Below are 24,142 nucleotides of genomic sequence, written 5' to 3'. Positions count from 1 at the left end.
AAATGTTTGCAACACATGTTCAGATAAGGACCGATAAAGAACGCTAAACCTAAAAAGGCGGCGCAGCGGTCGGACTTGGGAATCGTAATCGACAGGACGGCGGTTAAAGTCTCCTCATTCCATCCAATTTCAGGTTTCCGTGAATTATCTAAATTGTTAAAGATGAATACCGGGATGGATCCTTTGATAAGGCATGGCCGGTTTCTTTCCACATCTTTCCCCAATCTGAGCTTAAGCTCTGTCTCTAAACACTTCTTCGTCAACGGGACGTCTAATCTGAGTCTTCGTTCACAGATCCTAAATGAGAAGCACACAGAGATTGCTTAGTATTGAATAAATTTCCTAATTTTCACAATAATTGAGAATATTACCACAAACAACTAAATTTATACGCGCTCGATTACCTAATATACTAGGGTTGGAACTTAAATAGTGGTAACTATTTACAGTTCGTACAAAACAGATACGTGTTTGAAAGTTTTACTGACCTTCAAAAGTAGTCACCAGGATTGTTTATAAACCGTTGCCAGCGATGTAAAAGTCGTAGGATACTCTTAGCAGTGCCAGTTGCGTTGACAGTTCGAGCGGCGCGGTCTATTGCCTGACGAATTTGTAGCAGTTCTGAAGCGAATGCCGTGAAGTGTTTCCTTCAGTTTAGAAATCGAGTTGAACTCACGAGGGTTTAAGTCAGGGGAGTGCAGTAGGTGCTACAGCACTTATCAGCCCAATCAGTCAAACAAATCAGTAACAGCTTACACTGTACATGCTTGAGGATTGTCCTGCAAAATGATAGTTAGGTCGTGCAGAAAGTGTCATCACTTCTGTCACTAAGCTGGTCGTAAGTTGTGTTCAAAAAGTGAACGGCATAGAGACAGAGGTGGTGACAATTTCTGCAGGACCTGACCATGATTTTGCAGGACAATGCTCAAGTACGTATAGTGTAAACTGTTACTGTTTGTTTGACTGATGGGGCTGCTAAGTGCTATACCACCTACGTTATTAAAAAGTCTTTACATATAACTGTACTCTCCTTTTCATTCGCTTTATGTAACCGTAGATACATATTTTTGATGATGACTTGTGTTCTACTCAAGTCGAGTAATTTTTGATACTTGTACTACTTGAAAAAGTCATAACCCCGAAGTTTAGGTTGTGAAATAAAAGCTCTTATACAGCCAAATAGCGGTTATATCTGTCGGGCAATAGACCGTACTGCTAAGGGTATCCTACGACTCCCACATCGCTGGCAACCGGTTATACACAATGCTGGTGACTACTTTCAAGGTCAGTAAAACTTTGAAACTCGTATCTATTTTGTACGAGTTATAAATAAGTAGTTGTCACTATTAAAGTTCCAAACCTCGTACTTTTTAGGCCATTGTAGGCAAGATTCATCAAAACAGAAACGCTTTACACAGATCTAATTCCCGTGCTGAAGCTGCAGTAATTAGCAATCGGGCAGCATTCTTGATATCCAATTGCACATGTCTCGATTCTGCTAAGAAATAGAACAACGACTCGGCAAACAAACTATCGGTTATGTTCCTCTTAACTTAAATTTTTACAGCAGTTGCATGCTATTGAAAACATGTGTTGCTTATCAATGAATATGTTTCTATACCAAACTTAGAGTCTTTATTAAAATCGTTCTGGTACTTGATACTTATCCCAAGTAGTGGGAGGCAGTCTGAAAGTGAGATACATTACTTATGAAGGTTTTAACCATGGATTAAATATGCTAATGAGCAGCAGTTAACATATCCAGGACGTTGAAGGTACTTCTGAAAGTCGTTCTTAATATCTCACTTAATTCGTACACCATGCTTTTGGACTCTGAAAACTTTACCTTGACGTGATGCGTTTCACCAAAATACGGTATAACATGACATTGTGAAATGAAAGTAGCAAGGAACCACAGTATTTTTGATATCTGAGAAACTTATTTGTGCTCTGTAATACAGATATTAAATTTAATAGATTTCAGCGGTGTTGCGTGCCGTTTATGGCGAAATAACGACTTAATAAACTTTTGTAATCGTTCGCTCGCTGTGTTTTAGAGTTTTTTCAGTGCGTTGGAGTCGTTAGTAATTTTCGTGCTTTAGTTTTCAACTAACCTTTATTATTCTTTCTAGTGAAATATTTCAGTAACATTTTCATATAGTGTTTTAACTTCGCTTAGTGTTACAATGGTAGTTTTAATTTATTGGTTGTAGCTAATAATTTTGTCAAGTTTTGCTGGTATTGCTGTCGGCTGTGTTGTAGTAGTATTAATACAAGTAGCTGCTTTCTTAGTAGGCAGAGAATTTCGAGACCAGTATTGTTAGTTCTTGAATAGTTCTACTGGTGTAACTGAACTTTGGTAAAGTAGACGTATAGTTTTTTTTTCAGTAACTGTAAAATTTACCATGAGTGAAAAGTGTGGGCTCTGTCGTAGGTTTGTGAGCAGTGGATTACGGTGTGGGATTTGTTCAAAGTATTTTCATTGCGGGGAATGCAGTGGGGAAGCCAGTGGTCATTTTAGGGAGATCCTCTCCTGGGAATGTAGAATCTGTAGTAGAAACAAGTTTATAGAGGAGCAGGAGCGTAAGATCTGTGCCCTTCAGGTGCAGTTACAATGCGCAAAGGAGGAACTAGACAGGTTGAGGAGGGTGAAGGGTGGTGGGGAATGGGAACTGGCAGTTGGCAAGAAGGTAGCTAGGAAGAGGAGGTACTCCGACAGTTTTACTTTGCATACATGCAATAGATACGACCAACTGTCATAGGTCAGTGGAGAGGAGCCTCGTGTAGCCGTAGATGTAGGTAGCTTGCAGCAGTCCTCAGCAATTAGGAGGCCTAGGTTAGTTGCATAGTCTAGCAGAAAGAAGGTTCTGCTGCTAGGTAGTTCCCACGGTAGAGGTGTGGGCCAGCAGTTGCAGGAAGTGTTGTTGAGTGAGTACCAGGTCACCAGCATTGTGAAGCCTAGTGCAGGGTTGGCTCAGGTGACTGAAAGCATAGGGGAGTTATGTAAGAATTTTACGAAAGAGGATCAGGTAGTGATAGTGGGTGGAGCAGGGAACAGCCTCGATAGGGACGGGGAATATGATGTCAGTGGTGACTTGGGTAAGGTAGCTACTCAAACTGGTGGTACTAATGTGCATTTCGTGCAACTGTTTCGGCGTCATGATCGGCCTCACCTTAATGCGGCTGTTAGGCGCGTTAATGTGGGGCTGGGGAGGGCACTGATGGCGGAGGGCATGGATCACATCTCAGTGGTGCCAGTTGGATCTATCAGTAGATGGGGTTTCACTAGGCATGGCCTGCACCACAATAGGTATGGGAAGGGGAGACTGGCTAAGCTTATAGGTGACAGTGTAGTGGGTGGTGGTGGTGGTAGTGGTATTACTCATGGAAAAATTCCTATAGTAGTTGGTGTTAGAGCTGCACCTGTTTTAGACTGAAGTTAGCTGATAGGTATATCTGCTTAAATGAAGTGCCTCTAAGTAGGGGCTCACCTCCAGAGGATGTAATGTTTCCAAGTAGAGAAGAAATTAGCATATTTCATCAATATATAAGAGGTATTAGAGATAAAGTTAGTGAACTACTAATAGATGCTAACTCTGAAATTATTGGTATATCGAAGCACCACTTAAATAATTTGATAATTCAGAGGCTTCCTTTACCAGGCTACAAATTAGCTGGCTGTTTCTCAAGGAGTTCCTTGCGGGCTGGGGGAGTGGCTCTGTACGTAGAAAACAGTATTTCATTTGAGACCATAGACGTATCACGACACTAAACTGAACAGATATTTGAAAGTTGTGCAGCATTAGTTGAATTTAGTGAAACTAAACTTCTAATTGCTGTTGTTTATAGGTCCCCTAGCTCCGACTTCAGAGCATTTTTGCTTAAGCTAGAGAGGGTTCTTGATTCACTTTGTAGGAAGTACCAGAAAGTAGTTCTATGTGGTGACTTCAATATTAATTTTGTACATGATTGTGCAAGAAAAAGGATGTTGGTAGATCTCCTAAATTCATATGATGTGACGCAAACTGTGTTTTTTCCAAGTAGGGTGCAGGGGAACAGCAGCACAATCATAGAAAATATTTTCATTCATTCTTCATTACTAGATGGGCATTCTGTTAGTAAAAGGGTGAATGGCCTTTCAGACCATCATGCACAAATTTTAACACTTAAAGGTTTTTCTACTCAGTCCAATGACGTATTTAATTACAAACTACGTAGGAAAGTTAATTCAACAGCAATAGGGTTTTTCAAAACTTGTCAAGGAACAAGAGTGGCAAGATGTTTATAGTGCCGATAATATAGATGATAAATACAATGCTTTCCATAACACATTTCTCATGCTCTTTGAGAGTTGCTTTCCATTAGAACATTCTAAATGGGGTACTAGCAGTAATGGACAGCCCGGTTGGCTGACTAGTGGGATAAGGATATCATGTAGAACAAAGCGGGAATTATATCAAAATGTTAGAAGTAGTCACAATCAAGCTACAGTAGCCCATTACAAACAGTATTGTAAGGTGCTTAAAAATGTTATTAGCAAGGCAAAAAGTATGTGGTATGAAAATAGAATAGCTAATTCACAGGATAAAATTAAAGCCATATGGTCAGTTGTGAAGGAAGTGTCTGGTCAGCAGCACAAGGTTGACGATATAAAGTCAGTTTGCAGTAATAATATTTCTGTTACTGATAAATCAGATATATTTACAGTATTTAATAACCATTTTCTGAGCATTGCTGGTGAATTAAATAAAAATTTAGTATCTACAGGAAATGGTATAAATTTCATAGCAAATGCCTTTCCGAGATTGACGTCTGAAATACTCCTCTGTGATACAGACAAGAGGGAGATTGAGACAATAATCAAATCACTGAAGACTAAGGACTCTCATGGTTATGATGGAGTGTCGAGTAGAATATTAAAGCACTGTGTTGCACATGTTAGCCCTGTATTTAGCCATATTTGTAATTTTTCTTTTAGGAATGGTCAGTTTCCTGAGAGATTAAAGTACTCAGTAGTAAAGCCGCTTTATAAAAAGGGAGAAAGGGATAATGTAGATAATTTGAGACCTGTTTCTATGCCATCAGTGTTTGAAAAAGTTATCGAAAAAGCTGTGTATGTAAGGTTAATTGATCATTTTGTATCACATGATTTGCTATCAAAGGTACAGTTCGGCTTTAGAAGTCGTTTGACAACTGAAAATGCTATATTCTCTTTTCTCTGTGAGGTACTGGATGGGCTAAACAAAAAGTTTCGAACGGGCATATGATTAGTGAAACTGAACAGTTCAAATTCCTAGGTGTTCAGTTAGATAGTAAGCTGTCGTGGAAAGCCCACGTTCAGGATCTTGTTCAAAGCCTTAATACTGCCATTTCCACTATTCGAACGGTATCGAAAATGAGTGATTTTTCGACGCGTAAATTAGTCTACTTTGCTTATTTTCATTCACTTGTGTCGTATGGTATTATGTTTTGGGGTAACTCTTCCCATTCTAGAAGGATATTTTTGGCTCAGAAGCGGGCGGTTCGGGCAATAAGTAGTGTGAGTTCACGAACCTCTTGTCGACCTCTTTTCATGAGTCTGGGTATTTCGACATTGGCCTCTCAATATGTATATTCCTTATTGTCGTTTCTTGTTACCAATATTAGTTTATTTCCAAGGATAAGCAGCTTTCACTCGGTTAATACTCGGCAGAAATCAAACCTCCATTTGGATCGGACTTCCTTAACTCTTGTGCAAAAAGCTGTGCAGTATACTGCTGCATCAATTTCAATAAGCTGCCACTCGAATTCAAAAATCTTAGCAGTAATCCACGCGCTTTCAAATCGAAACTGTAGAGTTTCCTCATGGGTCACTCCTTCAATTCTGTCGAGGATTTCCTTGGAAAATTAAGATGATTCTCATTGTATTGCTGATAGCGTTTGCTTAAACTTATGGACTGATTTTCTTTCAGGTTCATGAACATTTATTTTTATCTGTTATTACATTTTATGTTGTAAGTTCATGTACTGACACGTTCCATGACCTTGGAGATTTGCTCTTCAATTGGGTCCTGCGGAACTTGACATTTAAATAAATAAATCTGCCAACGTTCGCAGTGAAAAAAGAAAGTGCTACGAGCTTCAGTAATATTCTGTGGTACCCCCTCTCAACTGAATTTAAAAATCAAGCATGATTATCTTCTCCTCATTTTTAATGCATATAATTGGTGGAAAACCTGTTGCAGTTTCTGAACTGCATGCAGTCGTCCTTTCAGTACTTAATGAAAGGGAACTGGATAAAAGAGCAAAGTGTCTGTGATCTATAAATAAATCACAGCAACCAGCCGAACATCTACTAATTCACCTAAAATGTCTCGCATAATTCTTTATAATAGAATAAAACTACACTGACATGAAATATTAGTCCCCAATAATTTACTGTATCACGTAAATGCTCTAGGATAGGCAGATGCTAGCCCTAAGGACGTATCGTCCCTATTTGAGGATAATATTCGGCCTATTAGGAAAAGTACTCTCGTCTTTCCGCAAAGACCGAAAATACACTCCTGGAAATTGAAATAAGAACACCGTGAATTCATTGTCCCAGGAAGGGGAAACTTTATTGACACATTCCTGGGGTCAGATACATCACATGATCACACTGACAGAACCACAGGCACATAGACACAGGCAACAGAGCATGCACAATGTCGGCACTAGTACAGTGTATATCCACCTTTCGCAGCAATGCAGGCTGCTATTCTCCCATGGAGACGATCGTAGAGATGCTGGATGTAGTCCTGTGGAACGGCTTGCCATGCCATTTCCACCTGGCGCCTCAGTTGGACCAGCGTTCGTGCTGGACGTGCAGACCGCGTGAGACGACGCTTCATCCAGTCCCAAACATGCTCAATGGGGGACAGATCCGGAGATCTTGCTGGCCAGGGTAGTTGACTTACACCTTCTAGAGCACGTTGGGTGGCACGGGATACATGCGGACGTGCATTGTCCTGTTGGAACAGCAAGTTCCCTTGCCGGTCTAGGAATGGTAGAACGATGGGTTCGATGACGGTTTGGATGTACCGTGCACTATTCAGTGTCCCCTCGACGATCACCAGTGGTGTACGGCCAGTGTAGGAGATCGCTCCCCACACCATGATGCCGGGTGTTGGCCCTGTGTGACTCGGTCGTATGCAGTCCTGATTGTGGCGCTCACCTGCACGGCGCCAAACACGCATACGACCATCATTGGCACCAAGGCAGAAGCGACTCTCATCGCTGAAGACGACACGTCTCCATTCGTCCCTCCATTCACGCCTGTCGCGACACCACTGGAGGCGGGCTGCACGATGTTGGGGCGTGAGCGGAAGACGACCTAACGGTGTGCGGGACCGTAGCCCAGCTTCATGGAGACGGTTGCGAATGGTCCTCGCCGATACCCCAGGAGCAACAGTGTCCCTAATTTGCTGGGAAGTGGCGGTGCGGTCCCCTACGGCACTGCGTAGGATCCTACGGTCTTGGCGTGCATCCGTGCGTCGCTGCGGTCCGGTCCCAGGTCGACGGGCACGTGCACCTTCCGCCGACCACTGGCGACAACATCGATGTACTGTGGAGACCTCACGCCCCACGTGTTGAGCAATTCGGCGGTACGTCCACCCGGCCTCCCGCATGCCCACTATACGACCTCGCTCAAAGTCCGTCAACTGCACATACGGTTCACGTCCATGCTGTCGCGGCATGCTACCAGTGTTAAAGACTGCGATGGAGCTCCGTATGCCACGGCAAACTGGCTGACACTGACGGCGGCGGTGCATAAATGCTGCGCAGCTAGCGCCAGTCGACGGCCAACACCGCGGTTCCTGGTGTGTCCGCTGTGCCGTGCGTGTGATCATTGCTTGTACAGCCCTCTCGCAGTGTCCGGAGCAAGTATGGTGGGTCTGACACACCGGTGTCAATGTGTTCTTTTTTCCATTTCCAGGAGTGTATGAGCTTTCTTCACACCTGTTGATAACTGCATTAACAGCACCAGATCAGCCTTTGACATTCGTTACTGGATAAGATTTTCCTACAGACATATTCCACATCTACATGAATCGATGTTTCTATTGCATTTTTTGCTGATGTCATCGATTAACCATTCACCAGGACGTCTTCTCGGTATTTCCTTATCTCTTGTAATCCTGCCAATAAATTCGTTGGTGAATTCACCTGCCTGTAAATCTATTTGATATACAGAACGACCATAATTACGACTGCCATTCAAGTCTGCTTCATGACCGTTTTCATTGCTTTTCTATTATTGCTAGTAATTACCACCATATATCTTTCCACTGTCCACTAAGTGAATTTCAGTTCCTTAGTGGTTTTCACACGAAAAGGCCGCGTATCACCATGACAAATCAAAACTGGCGAATGTAAACTTCTCGACTCAGACTCACCGGAGCTTAGTTGTGAAAAATCTGTTTAGTGTAACGAAAACACCAGAATCCATTTGCCTCTTCTGTTGATTTCTATTACTGAGAACTGTTGCCAACTGTTCCAGTTTAAAGAAACAAAAAAGCAAAAAAGTCATCAATCCACTCTGTGACTCAGTTATTAATTTTTACGATTTTTGATATATTTTTTATTCGTTATATTACTTTCAACCCAAATTTCAAACTTATTCTATTACTTTGCTACATTAGTATTTTCTCAACGAATTCTGTTGATAAAATCTTCTCTGGTGAACAAGCGAGTGATTTACTTTGCCATGAAGCAACGTTCAGACAGGTTTTCTCTTCGTCGTTTTCAGGCATTAATACGAAAATTAGATAACATGTCGAAAGGTTTCTCCAACGCAACTGTGTTTTTCGATTTACAACATGTATAGATTTTTCATCAACACCAAAAATGTTTTTCTCACATGATTTCACGTATCCAGATGTAACAGTAACGCAATGATAAATTGATATTAATTATGACAATAAATTTTAGCATTAGGTAATAAACCAGAAAGTTGTTCACCTGCATTTTTCCTAATTCCAAGTTAAATAGCATCAGTAACAAAGTAAAATTGACGCTTGTGTTGCTAGAGCAGATCGTACTATGAAATGAAAAATAGATGCTCTCGGACAACTTCCTATTGCCGCACACCCAATGATGGTATATTGATCTCATCTACAAAAAAGGCTGCTCCTTCATCTCTAGACAAATTTGCACTTAGCTACATAATGAATTACAGTGTGAGATTTTCCATCATACCAATGCTCTCCACACTCTCGTGTCCTCATCACTTCCTGAGGATGAAGGAACATTTCGCTGTCACGAACAGTTGTTCAACTATTTTTGTAAATTGCACTGACTGGCAGTCCCGTCGGTTATTGGTAGAATATTTTAGACATTATGAACAAAAACACACACAATACTGGTGTAATACGAGCATTCTTTCCCTTTGCAAACCGGTTTCAGGTGTGTCTGTGAAATATTTGTCTCATCAAAGATTTTAAACTAGTGCGTCTACAAAGTATCTCAGTTCGTTTCCAAAGATGATAATTGTAAGGTTTGGTTTAGGACCGGCACGATAAGATTTTCAGCGAAAATGCTATGCAACATATCCAAATCAGATAAAATATGTGACATACTAAATACTGAACTATATAAAAATTACAACAATTGTTCTGGGAAAAAAATAAATTGAAGCATAAGCTTAGGTGACATATTCCAAATAAGTGACTTGGTTCTAAATCAAACATTCCAATTCTCATCTTTGGAAGTGAACTGAGATACTTTGTAAATGCATTTCTTCAAAATATTTCATTCTACAAATATTTCACAGCGACGTATGTTAGTTTTTGTGTCTGAAAATGGCGTGACTGCCGAAAACCGGTCCCGCAAACTGGTTTGTAAGAAAAAATAATTTTTTTTTTCGATGATGCTGAGTCACAGTCATGTATTTTTTGAAAGAATAAACCGCGATATGACTGTATAGTACCGATTTTTTTTTCTTTAGTGTCTGTATATCGGCTTCTATGCCATTATCGAGCCTTGACTTTGTGCTGACTTTACCAGACAATAACGTGTAAATGGTATAAGAACTTTTCCCACGGTATTCGATAATGGCATAAAAGCCGAAATCTAGATAGCAAAAAAGAAAAATACAGTAATTTGCAGTCAAATGGCGGTTTCTTCATTCAATAAATAAGTAGATACTGCAGAATATTACACCAGTGTCGTGCGTGTCTTCATTCGTAATTCTTGTAAACATCGACATCTTCTTATGGCAATACGTTCCTTACTCTTCGAACGATCGTCGTTGGTTACTCTGACATCAAATTAGAAATAAAATGTTCTTTCATATATTCTGAATGTTGTAACGAGAGATCGAGAGGTTCATTAGAGTTTGTCCATTGTTGTCCGACATCTACCGAAACAGATGACAGTATTCATCTAAAAGCGTTTAATTATATTTTTCTGCAGTATATGCAATTTTTAAGTAATTTATCTTGTAATAGTAGTGGTACAGTCCCCTCCATGAAAGAGAACTAGGAGTCGTATGTCATTTCCTGTGGCACACCACTGCCTTTCACTGTAATTAGAGACTACAGCCCTTAACAGCCGTATTGGCAAGAGTGGTTTGGCGATTTTATCAGTTCTGACCACAGGGATCCAGAGCGGTTCTCCGTTATACTTAGTTATAGTTAGTAGACCAAGCTGATCGAGTGTCCTCGGAAAGAAGAACGAGATCCTGATGTTCGTTTACTGAATCCGGCCCTTTCGTAAACGTCACTCGTCTGATTCGCAGTGATTGATGCCCTGCTGAGACCCAGGAAATCGATAGTGCTGGGGGACCTCAGAGATCGCGATACAGAATAACTGCAGAACTTCTTTCTATCGAGCCTGAAAGATAATAATAAGAAAGGATATGGCAGGACACTATATTTAACTGGCTCATTACTCGCCGTTGTTCAGTTGCTTAATTATCCTAACCTCACGTTAGCTAGGGAAAGGAACGCTGTGAACAGCGTTAAAAACAAACTTAGTCATTTTGTACCGCTTTAAAATTATAAAAATGAAAGTATAATGTTTCTGTTACTTGCAGTTTTAGCAAACCGTAACAATAAACGAAATTCTTAGGTGTTATTTAAACATAACCACCAATATGAACTCACATTATCTCAAAAATCTGAATCAAATCTAAGTTTCTGTTTTTGCTTTTAAGTTAACATTTATATTTTTAGGCCCTTCTAACTATACTGGTACCCACGAGGCATACACCAGAAATCACGAATGTAACATAATTGATGTGACTGCTGTTCAGCACCCTAGCTGTGATTTAACCACTTTTGAAACTTATCTGAGCTGCATATAATTCGTGTATTTGCATAAATGTATACAAAAGAAATGCTTCAGGACAAAAGAAGGGAAATTCGTTGTAACCGAGAAGGGTTGTAATCGAGAATACACCCAGAACATCGTCGGACATGATCATTTTGGTGCTCCAGACATTATGATGTGGAGAAATATAATGCTGCATGGACGTACTGACCTTGAACATGGTACACTCACCAGTCAAATTTACTTTGACGCTGTACTCTTTTCCCATCTGCGTCTTTGCAGTAGAGCATTCAGTCCCGATTACATTTTTATGAATGACAGTACGCGACCGCCTCGAACTGCGCAAATGGAGCTCTTGAAACAAGAGGATATTCGACCAATGGGCTGACCTGTCCCTACCGTCCCCGCTTTTCCCAATGGCCACATCGAGCGCGTTTTGGGAAGCATTGGGGCGACCTACTGCACCACGTCCAGATGCACCAACGACCATCCAAGACTTGTAGATCTATTGAAAACCATGTTCCCCCTTTTTTAATGTCCAGGGGACCATCATAAATCGTGGTGAATTCAGTAAAATTATGGTCTTTGAATAAGAGCGTAATTTGTGTTCGATTCATTGAGTGTTTCTTGCAGCTACCTCCTGCACTATGCTGAAGCAGTTCATAATAAGTGTGGTCCAACTTTCATCGCGCAGCGACACACCATGCGAAAGTTACTTTTGCCTTTAAGTTTTGCACCACATTGTAAACACACACATCCAGAAATAGCAAACTCCGCCGCTAACACAAAAACGAAATAGAAGGCTATTGGCATCCTGCAACGTCATAACAATGTGCGCACCGAGCGAGTTGGCGCAGTGGTTAGACACTGGACTCGCATTCGGCAGGACGACGGTTGAATCCCGCGTCCGGCCATCCTGATTTAGGTTTTTCGTGATTTTCCTAAATCGCTCCAGGCAAATGCCGGGATGGTTCCTTTCAAAGGGCGCGGCCGACTTCCTTCCCCATCCTTCCGTAATCCGATGAGACCGATGACCTCGCTGACTGGTCTCCTTCCCCAAGAACAACCCAACAACAACAACAACAACAACAATGTACACGAGGTGTTACTGGATCTACTGAACATGAAAAAGGAAGTAGGTTTTCTGTCAGTTAAGTGCAGTGTACTAAAAGCAAACACCAACGTACAGAAGAGCGTAAAGATGATGTTGGGGACAAAAATCGTGAATAATAACCGTAATTTAATAGTACTAATGTAAGACACGTGAACCGTGCGATCTTGGCAAACAGATTTGTAATAAAAACAGCATTGTTACAGTGACCACTGAAGATGCTTTGGAATAAAGCGAAATGGATATGATCTAATTAGGAAGTCTACTACATTCACCAAAGACGGTACATAGCCTATATTACTTGCATAACTGTGATTGTGGAAAAGAGGTCCAGCACCAAAAGCGACGACATCCTCTGCAATAATATTTCTAAGAAGTGACATCGCACCATCGGTAAATACTTTTGATTATAAGAACCACAGTTGTCGATGTTTAGCGGTGATATAATTACAAATATGGTGATAATATTTCGTGTTCTCATTTACGAAAACACTGCAGGTTCCACCATTTTCCATCTGCTACAGTATTCAGTACACTTCTACGAAAATCTTCCGTCAGGTTCTGGACAATATACAAATAATATATCAATACAGCGTTAGAAACACTCCCACTTCGTCACCCCAAGGATACGTCACACTAATACCGTGTAACACCACCTTTGGCTTTGATAATGCTGTCAGTTCGGGGAGGAACAGTGAGTGGCGGTAGTTTCTTCAGGTATGCCATAAACAGCTGAAGCCACTAATTGATTGTTATATCCTATAGAACCACCGACTTGCGAAGATATTGGTTGTTTACGTTCAGACAAATAATCTCTAACATTTTCCGTGGGAGGTCGGTTGATTTAGCGGGCAAACTAGGTGCGATAGGGTTCTTGGCTGTTCGTCAAGCCAGGAAAGTACGCGTCCTGTACTATGACACGACTGTCATCGTGGAAGACGGGAATACAGCGTACCCATCATGAAAAAGCAGATGAAAGAGCAACTTGTGGCAACCGAGAATGTCGAAACGAACATCCTCTGTAATTTTCACAGTAACTTGAACGAGTGGGTCGTAGTCATGGTACAAAAAATTCCCACAGAATACCATAGAACCATCTCGTGCTTCAATCGGCATACTTAGTTAAACGACCCACTGGCGCGTCTGTGTAATTAGCGCCTTACATCATTTGGCAACAAGCAAAATCGCCGCTATCAGAGAGCACTGGTAATCGCCAGTTAGGTACTGTCCTGTTTCGGCGTTTCTTGGCTTACCGAAGATGTATAGCTTTATTAACTGCTGTAAGCAGTGGCCTTTTTCGTGGTACCCGTCTGGAAACATCCATGTCGTACACTTCCGCTCGCAATGGTCGCGGGTTGAGATGGGCTTGCACCCACTGTCAGCAGCAATTCCTGTCTGATTTGAAACCGATTGGTATTGACAGTGCATGAAATTGGTCTTCAGCTCCAGTAGGTTTGGATATTTTTACGATGTACTGTTCTGATCGTATTACATGACTGTGAGCAGTACAGCGTTCCTTGTAGACATACTGGGCTGCCTGCGTTGATACACCGACAAATGTGGCGGTTTCATACACAGTATGCTCATCGGCACGTCCAAATAACTCTCACACACTCACCATTTTGTTTCCATGACTTACGTCAAGAGTATATGGTACTAGCTCTACACCATTTTTCGTGCTCCAAAGAGACCAGTATGATCCTGTGAGGGCGTGACTAACATTTACGTTCGGTGAGCTTACATGCAGTATAATTTTTGTTCTCAGTAAACTAGTAGTGAAAGTGAGCCACACGCTGCTCTGATGTGTAATCGAAAGCACTTTTTGCCTATAGCTAAGCAACCACCTGCTTCACGTCTCGCCAAGGGGCATGCACCTTCTCTGCCATGTAGACTTAACAGCATTCCGTAAGAGCTGGTGCTGTCCTCGAACACCAGCAACTGGAATGAATATCCAATGACAAGTGTGGTCACTTGGGCACTTCTGTGGATGGGAGCGCTATGAGCAGTTGCCAAAAATGGAAGCCATGGGCATGGACCCTCTCTGCCGCATAGGCTTAACGACGGTCCACATGAGCTGGTGCTCAGTCATCGAAATCACAAATTAGAGGATCTACATCTACATCTACATATATACTCCGCCAACCATCAAGCGGTTTGTGGCAGAGGGCACAATTCGCGCCAAAGTTATATTTCCCCCTCTCTGTTCCACTCGCGGATGGCGCGAGTGAAAAACGACTGTCTGAACGCCAAAGTACGAGCTCTTAATTTCCTTTACCTTTGAGCGGTGATCATTGAGCGATTTGAGAGTTGGTGGTAATAATACAGGGTGTTACAAAAAGGTACGGCCAAACTTTCAGGAAACATTCCTCACACACAAATAAAGAAAAGATGTTATGTGGACATGTGTCCGGAAACGCTTAATTTCCATGTTAGAGCTCATTTTACTTTCGTCCACCTACGCTCAATGGAGCACGTTATCATGATTTCATACGGGATACTCTACCTGTGCTGCTAGAACTTGTGCCTTTACAAGTACGACACAACATGTGGTTCATGCACGATGGAGCTCCTGCACATTTCAGTCGAAGTGTTCATATGCTTCTCAACAACAGATTCGGTGACCGATGGATTGTAGAGGCGGACCAATTCCATGGCCTCCACGCTCTCCTGACCTCAACCCTCTTGACTTTCATTTATAGGGGCATTTGAAAGCTCTTATCTACGCAACCCCGGTACCAAATGTAGAGACTCTTCGTGCTCGTATTGTGCACGACTGTGATACAACACGCCATTCTCCGGGCTGCATCAGCGCATCAGGGATTTCAAGCGACGGAGGGTGGATGCGTGTATCCTCGCTAACGGAGGACATTTTGAACATATCCAGTAACAAATTGTTTGAAGTCACGCTGGTGCGTTCTGTTGCTGTGTGTTTCCATTCCATGATTAATGTGATTTGAAGAGAAGTAATAAAATGAGCTCCAACAAGGAAAGTAAGCGTTTCCGGACACATGTCCACATAACATATTTTCTTTCTTTGCGTGTGAGGATTGTTTCCTGAAAGTTTGGCCGTACCATTTTGTAACACCCTGTATATGCTCTACATCCTCGGTGAAGATCGGATTTCGGAATGCTGTGAGCAGCCACTTCCCGTTTAGCGAGCCGTCTATCTGCAAGTGTGTCCCACTTCAAACTTCCTATGAGATTTGTAACGCTCTCGCGATGGCTAAATGTACCAGTCACGAATCTTGCCGCTCTTCTTTGGACCTTCTCAACCTCTTTAATCAGACCCAACTGGTAGGGGCCTATACAGACGTACAATACTCTTAAAACTGGACAAACTAAAGTATTGTAAACTATTTCCTTTATTGAAAGACTGCATCGCTTCAGGATTCTACCAATAAACCGCAATCTAGAGTTTGCCTTACCCGTTACTTGTGTATCTGACAGTTCTATTTGAGATTATTTCGAACAGTCACGCCCAGATAATTCACGGATGTTACCGCTTCCAAAGACTGGGCATTTATTTTGTACTCGTACATTAATGGGGATTTTCGCCTAGTTATACGCAGTAGGTTACACTTACTAATATTGAGAGATAACTGCCAATCATTACACCACGCATTAATTTTCTGCAAATCCTCATTGATTTGTTTACAACTTTTTTGTGATACTACTAGCCGGCCGAAGTGGCCGTGCGGTTAAAGGCGCTGCAGTCTGGAACCGCAAGGCCGCTACGGTCGCAGGTTCGAATCCTGCCTCGGGCATGGATGTTTGTGATGTCCTTAGGTTAGTTAGGTTTAACTAGTTCTAAGTTCTAGGGGACTAATGACCTCAGCAGTTAAGTCCCATAGTGCTCAGAGCCATTTGAACCATTTGTGATACTACTTTCCTGTAGACTACAGCATCATTGGCACACAGTCTAATGCCACTGTCAGTACCATCAACCAGATCGTTTATGTAAATCGTAAAAAGCAGCAGCCCTATTACGGTGCCCTGGGATGGATATCCAGTGACAAGTGTGGGCACTGTGGATGGGAGCGCTATGAGCAATTACCGGAAGTAGAAGCCAAGGGGCATGCACCTTCTCTGCCGCGAAGACTTAACGGCACTCCACATGAGGTGGTGCTCAGTCATCGAACATGAGTAATTGAAGGATGGATATCCAGTGCCAAGTGCCAACACTTGATCACTTACGTGGATGGAGGCGCTGTGAGCAATTGCCGAAAATGAATGACATTTTGAGCGAGATTCTGTTGCTGTTCTTTTAACTTATATGCCAGAGAAGCAAGTCACGCGGATTTGGTGGAATTCGGCCTTGCTGCTTCGTCTACTATTTGGTATCTACAGAATTCAAGGGAAATAATGAAACTGCTCAGTGTTTCATGCAGTTGTTTGGGCAGTGCATTAATGTGTAGGCTGTATGAGCTGCTATTTGGAGCTATTCACTGCACCGTAAAATTCCTTATGTTATGTTTTTTAGTTGTGAGTTAACTCCGACATCATTTAAAGATTTTTACCGGTTGGGCTAACTTACATTGGTGAAACACCTCATCTCACTCTTTCTCCTTTCTATCACCTTTGAGCCATGTTTATATATTATATATATAATATATATTATTATATAACCATCTTCCAACTTTTATACAAGAAATCCAAGAAATAAATAAATTTAAACAGACGGTGAAATCTCTTTTAATAAAAGACTGCTTTTATACCATCCAGGAATATTTGGAATCAAAATTGTCGTAGAGCATGATAATGCATGAAAGCTGAATGTTTTTAAGTCAATTTTGTCACATTATGTAACAATTCTCTGTAAAGCTGTAACTTTAAGTAACATAATTTGTAGGTAATGTAAAATAATCATTCTCCTGTGTTCTTGTTTACTGTTTTAGACTCCTGTAAACTGTATATTTGTATTGACTTATCCCATATCAGTTGTACAAGCCATTGTACTGATTTGATCTACGGGACAAATAAATAATAAATAAATAAATAAAAATAAATTATGAATATTACTATTTGGGCTTCGCTCAGGAAGTTGATATTAGATTGTGGCGTTCAAAAATAGTTCAAACGGCTCTGAGTGTGAAAAGTGTGTAAAGTGCACTTAGTATATTTTTTAGTAAAAAATTGATTTGATTTATATTTTAGACAACCCAATGTAAAAGTGGAGGAGCTCTTGCCCATTCTGAAGCAAAACGGCGAAAACAAAAAGAACAGAAGAAAATCGAAACAGACGAAGAGCGCAAAGCATGTTTTAGTTTCCAACGAACGAGAATGAGCTCCGTGAAAAGCAGGGAAACCGAAGAACAAGGAAATGAACAAATTGACGGAGTCTCATAATAAAAAAATGAGAACTCAAGCCGGCCATGAAAATGTCACCCTACGAGAAGCGCAATCTCAAGAGGGTATGGACGGGGTGAACTTCTAAAGCAAGCTTAAGTTGTCTTCTGGGTTGAATGCACAATGGCAGATCAAAAATCACTCGAAGCCATGGACAAAACATTACAAGACTTCCGAGGAAACTCTGAACCGATGGGAGGAGCAAATGAGTTCAATGCATGCTTAAAAGAACTACATGTCTGCCCTCAAATACAAATACTACGACTAACAAAAATATGGGAGCTGAGCTATCGAAAGACGAAACAACAGGGCATTTTGCTCAACAACGTTTACAAATATGCGGAGGGACATATCCTGTTGACCGGACGAGTGGTCTCATTAAACTTAACAGTGAGTTCAGCAACATAGCCACTTCTGATAATGAACTCATCGATCAAATTTATTCGAACATTGTTCACAACTATACCAATCCGGATGGGCTACTTGAAAGAGCAATTTTGGCAACTAAAAATAATATTGTCGACGATCTCAACTTAGTCAGAAGAAAATTCCCAGTGGAGAGAGGATATACTAATCGATCGACACAATGGTAAACTTTGAAGAAAATGTGAACTTCCCTATGTAGCTCCTAAACTCTTTGTGAGTACCAGGAACGCCATTACATAGCCTTCGACTAAAAATTGAACCTTCGATCATACTACTCAGAAATCTTAATTCACCAAAACCGTGTAGTGGAACAAGGATGACCGCCAAACAGCTATAGAACGACATCTTCGAAGCCGAAGCATCACTTGAAAGTACAAAGGAGACACACTTTTTATACCCAGAATACCAGTGATCTCTATAGAACTGCCACTACAATTTGAAAGACTGTAATTTCCAATCAAATTAGCCTACAGTTTTATTATTAACAAAGCGCAAGGACAAACTTTAAAACATTGCGGAGTCAAACTCAAAGACTCCTACCTTTCTCGCGGCCAACTTTACTTCAACTACAGTGAGAAATTCGAAAAATTTGTACATATGTACCCCGAATAACAAAATGAAAAATTTGTTTATAAACAAGTATTGTAGATAGTTAGAATATGTTTTCAATAAATTTTTTACGTATTATACTTTAACGAGTATTGTAAATAGAATATTTTTACAATAATTCTTTTTTAGCATTCATACTTTAAAGTTTATCCTTTTATTGCAGTTACCTCACCATCTGCCGGCCGGGGTGACCGAGCGGCTCTAGGCGCTACCGTCTGGAACCGCGCGACCGCTACGGTCGCAGGTTCGAATCCTGCCTCGGGCATGGGTGTGTGTGATGTCCTTAGGTTAGTTAGGTTTAAGTAGTTCCAAGTTCTAGGGGACTGATGACCTCAGAAGTTAAGTCCCATAGTGTTCAGAGACATTTTTTTTTCTAAATGTGTGTCGTTGCTTTGTTAACATGCATCTGAGTGTCGCAAATTTTATGTCTTTAAGAAATACATAATAACAATTTGGAGTACCTTTTAAAATTATTCCTCTTTTTTTCCAGTGGAAGTGTAATGTTTTTGGTGACCTGGTACACTCTCAGCTCCTCGCTTACTTGCAGAGCCGGCCGCGGTGGTCTCGCGGTTCTAGGCGCTCAGTCAGGAACCGCGCGGCTGCTACGGTCGCAGGTTCGAATCCTGCCTCGGGCATGGATGTGTGTGATGCCCTTAGGTTAGTTAGGTTTAATTAGTTCTAAGTTCTAGGGGACTGATGACCACAGATGTTAAGTCCCATAGTGCTCAGAGCCATTTTTTTTACTTGCATAAAGTTCATCATCTTAAACAACACCAGTCAATACTTCCGAAACCGATCGGCTGATATTTCTTACGATACTTGGTAGCGAAACAATAGTGTCCACACTCACTCATATCAGTAACGCAGGAGGTACCCAAAAATCTAGAAGTTCGTCAAATTAAGCTAAGTTTCGAGGCCTCTAACGTCTACATAATTTTGATCATAAAGCTCTAGGAACTCTCTAAGTGTCGTGTCGTGATTCAGTGAATAGTGCTGCTCGTTAAAGAGTCAGTAAGGACTTCAGCGGTACAATTCGAGTGAATTACTCTTCCGTGACTGGCACGGTCACGGCAGACGTCACTTAGGAGGGCGACAGCAGGGCGTAGCGGCTGAGGGCGCAGCAGCCGCCTGAGAGCCGCCAACTTCTCCCAGGAAGACCGCCAGCCGGCCTGCGGGAGCTTTTAGCAGAGGACACGGAAGACGGAGCACCTGCCGGGCTCCACCCCACTGCCGCCAACCTATTGTCCCTGTTCTGCTCTTGATAGCGGCCTCTACTCAACTCCGAGAGGGCACTGCCCGTGCGGTCCAGATGGTAATACTCCACTAGAACAGTTGGCACTGACCTCTCTATGAGTCAAAATTACTACTGAACCAAAAACATTGGTGTTGGCTACCTCGAGTGAAATCCATTAACACACTACTGACCACTTTAATTGCTACACTAAGAAGAAATGCAAATCATAAACAGGTATTCATTGGACAAATATATTATACAAGAACTGACATGTGATTACACTTTCACGCAATTTCGGTGCATAGATTCTGAGAAATCAGTACCCACAACAACCACCCCTGGCCGTAATAACGGCCTTGATACGCCTGGGCATCGAGTCAAACAGAGCTTGGATGGCGTGTACAGGTACAGCTGCCCATGCAGCTTCAACACGATACCACAGTTCATCAAGAGTAGAGACTGGTGAAACAGAGCTGGGATGGCGTGTACAGGGACAGCTGCTCATGCAGCTTCAACACGACACCACAATTCATCAAGAGTAGTGACTGGTGTATTGTGACGAGCCAGTTGTTCGGCCACCATTGACCAGACGTTTCCAATTGGTGATAGATCTGGAGAATGTGCTGTACAGGGCAGCAGTCGAAAATTTTCTATATCCAGAAAGGCCCGTGCTGGACCTGCAACATGCGGTCGTGCATTATCCTGCTGAAATGTAGGGTATCGCAGGGATCGAATGAAGGGTAGAGCCACGGTTCGTAACATATTTGAAATGTAACGTCCACTGTTCAAAGTGCCGTCAATGAGAACAAGAGGTCACAGAGACGTGTCAGAGAGATGTGAATGGCACCCCATACCATCACGCCGGGTGATACGCCAGTATACCGATGACGATAGACGCTTCCAATGTGCGTTCACCGCGATGTCGCCAAACACGGATGCGACCATCATGATGCTGTAAACAGAACCTGGATTCATCCGAAAAAATGACGTTTAGTCATTCGTGCACGCAGAGTACAGTATCGCAGTCGCTCCTCTCTGTGATGCAGCGTCAAGCGTAACCGCAGCCATGTTCTCCGAGCTGTTAGTCGATGCTGCTGCAAACGTCGTCGAACTGTTCGAGCAGACCGTTGTTGTCTTGCAAACGTCCCCATCTGTTGACTCAGGGATCGAGACGTGGCTGCACGATCCGTTACAGCCATGCGGGTAAGATGCCTGTCATCTCGGCTGCTAGTGATACGAGGCCGTTGGGATCCAGCAAGGCATTTCGTGTTACCCTCCTGAACCCACCGATTTCATATTCTGCTAACAGTCATTGGATCTCAACCAACGCGAGCACCAATGTCACGATACGATAAACCGCAATCACGATAGGCTACAATCTGACCTTTATCAAAGTCGGAGACGTGATGGTACGCATTTCTCCTCCTTACACGAGGCATCACAACAATGTTTCACCATTCAAAGCCGGTCAACTGCTTTTTGTGTATGAGAAATCGGTTGGAAACTTTCCTCATGTCAGCACGTTGTAAGTGTCGCCACGGGCGCCAACCTTGTGTGAATGCTCTGAAAAGCTAATCATTTGCATATCACAGCACCTTCTTCCTGTCGGTTAATTTTCGCGTCTGTAGCACGTCATCTTCGTGGTGTAGAAATTTTAATGGCCAGTAGCGTATTACACACTGAACCGCCAAAGAAACGTATAGGCATGCGTCTTCAAATCCAGATATATGTAAACAGGCAGAACAAGGCGCTGCAGTCGGCAACACCTACATGTCTGTCTGCGAAAATTGTTGGATTGGCTACTGCTGCTACAATACCAGGTCATTAAGATTTAAGTGAATTTTAACGTGGCGTTATAGTCGGCGCACGAGCTATGGAACACAGTATTCTGACTTAGCGATCTAGTGGGAATTTGCCCTTACCACCATTTCACGAGGGTACCTTGAATATTAGGAATCCTGCAAAACATCCAGTTACCGACATCGCTGCGGCCGGAAAAAGGTCCTGCAAGAACGGGACCAACGACAACTGAAGAGAATCGTTCAGCGGGACAGGAGTACAGCCCTTCCGCAAACTGCTGCAGATTTCAATGCTGGGCCATCAATAAGTGTCAGCGTGCGAATCATCCAACGAAATATCATCGATATTGGCTTTCCGAGCCGAAAGCCCACTCTTGTACCCTTGATGATTGCACGACACAAAATTTTACCCCTCGCCTGGGCCCGTCAACAGTGACATTGGACTGTTGATGACTGGAAAAATGCCGCCTAGTCGGACGAGTCTCGTTTCTAATTATATCGAGCGGATGGACGTGTACGGGTATGGAGACAAACTCATGAATCCATGGACCCTGTATCTCACCAGGGGACTATTCATGCTGGTGGAGGTTCTGTAACGTGGGGCGTGTGCAGTTGGAGTGATATGGGACCCCTGATACGTCTAGATACGACTCTGACAGGTGACACCTACGTAAGCATCATGTCTGATCATCTGCATCCATTCATGTCCATTGTGAATTCCAATGGACTTGGGCAATTCCAGGCGGTCAATGCGACACCTCACTTGTCCTGAATTGCTACAGAGTGGCCCGAGGTTCACTTTTCTGAGTTCAAACACTTCCACTGGCCGCCAGACTCCCCATACATGAACTTTATTGAGCATATCTGGGATGCCTTGCAACGTGCTGTTCAGAAGAGATCTCCACCCCTTCGTACTGTTAAGGGATTTGTGGACAGCCCAGCAGGATTCTTGGTGTCAGTTCCCTCCAGAACTACTTCAGACATTAGTCGAGTCCACACTACGTCGTATTACGGCACTTCTGAATGCTTGCGGGGGCGCTACACGATATTAGGCAGGTGTACCAGTTTCTTTGGTCGTTCAGTGTAAAAATGGATGCTTTAATGTGTGTATGTTCCATGTCTCCTCCTAAACCACTGGACCAATTTCAATTAAACATCGAATACAGATCCCTTACTATCAGGCAAAAATCGCTTTGGGTGTAAGAACGACCTACGTATCATAGTTCAGGAGAAATTACGTCATAACAATGAGATACGTGAAAAACTGCCGCATCATGAATGACGTGTAAATTAATTACATCTGCGCTACTTATTTTATTCGCAATAAATTTCGGAGTAAGTATCCATATATATCGCTAAATGTACCTACAAAATTACATCATGGTGCATCACATAATTCAGAAGATACGTCATAAAGACTCAGTAGCGTGAAGAACTGTTGCATTGTGCATGACGTTTAAATTAATTGCTTCTCTGCTATTAATTCTACTCTAAAAATATTTTTCGTACAGTATCCACCTATGCCGCTGAATGCACCTACAAAATTATATCACTGTATAATACATAAATCAGGAAATAAGATGTCATGTACACAGACATGCGTGAAAAACTACATCACGCACGTCATTTAAATTTGTTACTTCTCTTTTACCAGCTCTATTCACAATATATTTCGCTGACAGCATCCACATATGCCGCTAAATGTACCTAAATAAATACATCATTGCACGATATATAATCAAGAGATACCTCATGAACACTGGGAAATGTGAAAAACGTAGAATCATGCATGAAGTTTTAATACATTTATTCTTTACTACTGAAAGACTCCTATAGTCGAGTCATCTTAAGGCAATCACTGCCACTTGGCAGCCCTTCTGACAGCTTTAAACTGCGGAATGCAAATGGCTGCAGGCGCAAACAATAGCCGTCTATAGAGCTATGAGGAGGCGTTGCTATAGAGACCTTTAAAAAGTCGCGTTATAGACCCGCGAAGCAGATGCGCACCAATTACAGAAACTGTTTCACATTGAGAAAAGCGTTTTCGCTAGTGCATAGAAATGAATGTTTTTCAGTATCACACTACATGCACTGTTAACTTTTCATTTTCGTTCCTAATAGAAAATTGGCTAAATAAATAATCGGGCAATCCCAGGTTTGCCAGGTAATACCTCTATAAACACACTGATGAAAATACGGTGTTTTACCCTATGGCCGGTCGCTATCAACCGGAGAGTACAGTTATTACATGCCCGAGGGATGTTTAGGTTATAATTGCGTCTGTAGGGGAACGTATTTTCAGTACAGAAAAAAGTCGTTCCCGTG

This window comes from Schistocerca americana, chromosome 6 (assembly GCF_021461395.2).
Source record: "Schistocerca americana isolate TAMUIC-IGC-003095 chromosome 6, iqSchAmer2.1, whole genome shotgun sequence".
Lineage (NCBI taxonomy): Eukaryota > Metazoa > Arthropoda > Insecta > Orthoptera > Acrididae > Schistocerca > Schistocerca americana.
Note: the sequence above shows the minus strand (reverse complement) of the source record.